The 4390-nt window shown below is 41.3% G+C and overlaps 1 protein-coding gene across 1 annotated transcript in view; it reads left to right on the top strand.

Annotated features, from left to right (window-relative positions):
* The first annotated feature begins 182 nt into the window (after window positions 1–182).
* LOC101847903 (transcription factor mef2A) overlaps window positions 183–4390 on the top strand; it is a 28448-nt gene continuing 24240 nt past the window's right edge. The window contains exon 1 of the mRNA XM_005107379.2: window positions 183–1116. The gene's annotated coding sequence lies outside the window, so the exon portion shown is untranslated. The remainder of the gene's footprint in view (window positions 1117–4390) is intronic.

Here is a 4390-nt window from a genome sequence, read left to right as displayed (position 1 = left end):
GGGGGGGAGATCTCGTGTTTATGTGTTCAGATATATATAGACAAAGGGAGAACACTCTTGTTGCAGCAGGTGGTTGGTGGGTGCTCCGGTGTGGTTTGCTCCTTCTGTCCTATCAAACATCTATCTCTATCGTCCTTTTTCTCCCCTCTTTCTATTTTGTGTTTGTTTCTCTCTTGTAACACCTCTAATGTTCGGCACGTATATGACCTTATTGTGTTGCAAGTGCCGTAAAACACTTACCAAAACAATACAGATCAACGGGTCGCAGTGTTTAGTGCAGTTTAAGTACGTACATTTCATTGCGGATCGGAGGGGAAGATCTCGTGTTTATGTGTTCAGATATATACAAGGGGAGAACACTCTTGTAGCCGGATCCTACACAGAAGCAACCACCAAGTGATATCTCCCAACAGCAGGGCTTATGGCTGCTGGTGGTAGTGGTGGCGGTGGTGGCGTGGCCTAGATTCGGCTGGGGTCCCCCCTTTGCGTGCTACAAAACTCATAAACATGTGACACTTTGAAACTGTTGCAGATTGGACTACTGCTGTCAACCTCTCCCAAACCCTGTCTGCGCATGTCCGGGCTCACGTTATCAGTGACGTCACTGCTCCAAGAAGGAAAACGAGGCCCAACAGGCTGAGGTGTAACGCGAGCAGTTTATGGTATCTCGCCGCCCTCTCTCCCTCCCTCTCTCTCTCTCTACAATCTTTACAACCCAGAGGCGCGCCTATCTTATCTGCAGGCACAGAAACTCTGTTGACAAAACTTGGCTGATAATTTGGGGTAGGTCACCAATCCACATACCCACGGAATTTTATTATCTTTGTCTGCCAGAGGAGTCCCCCCAAAAAAACCGTGGATAGCTTGTGTTTTGATTCTGCTTTTCCGTTCGATGCCAATTTTTGCTGGCCACTGGAAACCCGGAGGACTACTTTTCCCAGCGCAAGCTTCCTTCCTCTCGTTGGCTGCTACGTGTTGTGGTCGCGCTACTGCGCATGGTGGTGGTGATTTATGCAAATGAGGGGGCCTGTCCCTGTAGCTGAAACCTAATATTTGTGTGATCTTCAAGCTTGTCCTTCCGAGGAAAGTGCTACACGGGATGCGTCCATCCATATTGTAAGTGTTTCCAGCCAATTCCTCATCCCTCTCTCTCCGTCTATCTGTCTGTGTGTAACATGATATTCGTATGTCTCTCACCGCGTGTTCGTCGATCCAGAGCCTGAGACATAAAGTAAAATTTCGGCTTTGTTCGTTCGGTTAGTAATTCCCTTCCGTAAGTCGAGCCGATGTAGATCTAGCTAGGAAGCTGGCAGTGCGGGCCTATCCTACAAGCCTCCTTCGTTCCTTCCTCCGCCCATCTGTGAGTGAGTGAGTCTACGACGTGCCTCCCAGACTGGAAATGTCCAGTGAGTTTGGAGAGAACTGTAGCTTCCTTCCTTCCTTCCTCTAGCCTGGCTCGCTATCTGTCGTCTGTTGGCAACTGCTCTGCTCTGCTCTGCTCCCCTTATCCGTCCTATCTCTCCCGACTGCTGCCCTCCGCCTGGCATTCCATGCTATCTATCCTCCTAGCTTTATCAACCGTTCCCAAAAGGCAGTAATGAAGGCTGATTTATCACAGTCATAACCTCCCTATCAATATGGCCCCACTACTCTCGTTATCTGATGTGTTTGACCGTACAACTACATTGCCCAAAAAGCGATAAAAATTTCTAGGGGGACAGGGAGTAAGAAAGGTCCGACTCGCGACTTCTGCCGCTATCTCTCGATTCCAGGTCTTTGTTTTATCGGCAATACAATCTCTCCGAATGACTCATTTCATGGTCTTTTTACGAAACGGGACCAGTTTATCGTCTGCCACTTATGGGCATACATACTTAGCTTGGTTCCAGTAGATATAGATGTGTTGATTATTGTGTATCAGCAGACTTCTTAGTACAATATGCTGATTCCAGAAATGTAAATGATTTCGGTTAATTGAAATACGATATAGAGCATCAATATTGTTAGCTTTTTAAAATTAACTTAATGAATTTCAAATTGAAAAAAAATCATCAAAGCAGACCTTTTATTAAAAACATACAATGCATACTCTGATAGACTAGCGTCGAATGAAATATCGTTCTGGTTCCAAATTTGAAGGAAGCACATTGCCATATTTCGCTTTGAATTTGAACTCGGGCCAACAGTGAAGCGATGCTCGTCTATCGAGTGCTGTAAGGATGTTGATATTGTTTAGAAATATTTCCCTTCATCGTGCCGGTATTGGCTAAGACAATGTGTTGGACTATCGAAACCTGTGATGTGAGTACTTCCTTGTAAGTTAATACGTTCCAACAAGTGATCAAAGTTAGTGCTTTCTAACAAGTGATCAAATGCCGAGGAAAAGTCATCTGACAACGTCGAAGGACTGTGATATTTTCAAGGATGTAAATGTTCAGATTTCCTCTGATTTTAGATTTTTAAATCCCTTCCTGCTTTGAAATATAAAAAAATAAATAGGTAACCAATGAAAAAAAAGGTGAGAGTAGGGATGGAATCAATAAGAGTAAAAAGTAAAAACGTTTCTCCAACATAGATCTAGATCTAATGTAACTAAATTATATGAAGCTTTTCACTTGCGCACATTATTTTAATAGTCCTTAAAGTCCTTCTCACACATTGACTTGGCACGGAAACAGACACCCACTGTTTATTCTCACATCACACGCAAAATGCGGCACCGACAAGACTTCTATATTCACAACAAGGGTTTCCCAGGAAAAAGCATCAACTTAGCCCGGAACTATTAGATCTACTTCACCGCTTGGGCTTAAACCACAACAACGTGTGTTGAACTTTGGAAACTACAACTATTATTCAAAAGGATAAATCAAACACAAACAAACAAAAGCAGCAATGTAATTTGAGTTTTGATTGAGTTCTTTACATCGTGCGAGTTTGCAATGTCGTATGGCGTGGCCCACTGTCTTAAAACAGGTAAAGCGGAAATTATCAATTTTTTATTGTCCGGGGGTTAGGTAGACTTCTTCGACAACTGTGTTCTCTCCTGTGATCATTCATCGTTTCCTCTCTTGACACCAGGGCACAGGCAAGATTTTAAAAAAAAGTAAATTCAAGGTATGACGTCTATCTTTAGAAGAAGTTACACTGAAATTCAGTCAACAATTCCTTGTTTTTTTCTGAGGAGTTTGAAAATGTTATCTCGAAAGACACTCATAATATCTCGCACATAAAACTTGATAAAGAAAGAGCTGTTTTGAACACGGAACGTGACAGAAGGTGCAGTAACCGAAATAGTGTAGTATTCTTCCAATTCATGTCTGTGTTTTGAGTAAATATTTAAGACAAACCCATGTGCTTCTTGGTCGATTTCTTTTCATGCCCATCTTACATTTCCATACTTATAACATCATTGAATTGTTTTCATAGTTAAACTGGAGGCACACAAAACTGACTCAACAGTGCCGTAAAACACTAACTACTGTAACAAACAAACAAAACAAACAAAACAAACAAAACAAACAAAACAAGCACACAGCGCAGATAGATGCGGGAGCGAACAGTGATCATAATTTCCACTCAAATTGTACACCCAATCCGTGTTTGACGCGTCTTGGACACACATTTACCTCAGAATCACTAAGTTTTATCATCTCAGTGCCTAGTTTGGAGAAATTTGACGTCAAAGATTGTTATTGGTTGCACACCATGTCAAGATTTTTTTCGAGTGCTATTCTTTGAACATCTTGAGAACGACTCCGAATAATCTTACGATTTTCATGGAACAGATAAAGCGTATTGGTTTCTGACCCCATGATGGTCTTAGTAACTCAAAACTGCCAAAAGTGTCAGATAGAACTATGTAATTCTGATGTAGCGACACGTTTACACCACATAAACCTGCAAGCCATGTTGCCTTCAGAAGACGGTACTGGTATAAACCGCCATACTCACGCTCATAATATGACCTTATGCAGTTGCGAGTGCCGTTAAACTTAACAATAACAAACTGACAAACAAACAGTCATACAACAAACTGAACGGCACATCTTGGCTTTCTCTGTCTGACTGGGATCTTAAAATTTCGTTAATTATTTAGCTGCGTTGTCGGTTCAATTAAATTGTCTGTATTAGGAACGATGGTATCCAAGTCCAATTAAATCGTCACAGTTTTACCAAAGAAGAACAACAATAACAACACCTCCCCAAAATAGAAAGCAAGCAAACAAACAAATACGCACAAGGACAAACAAGCAAACGCAGACACACAAAAAACAACAAACATTTAAAACTAAGTACATGTAATAATTATGATAATAATGATGATATTGATGATAATGATGATAATGATAATAATGATTATAATAATAATAATAATATTGATGATGAT

The sequence above is a fragment of the Aplysia californica genome, unplaced genomic scaffold, assembly GCF_000002075.1.
Source record: "Aplysia californica isolate F4 #8 unplaced genomic scaffold, AplCal3.0 scaffold00598, whole genome shotgun sequence".
Lineage (NCBI taxonomy): Eukaryota > Metazoa > Mollusca > Gastropoda > Aplysiida > Aplysiidae > Aplysia > Aplysia californica.
This window is presented reverse-complemented; position numbering and strand designations above follow the sequence as displayed.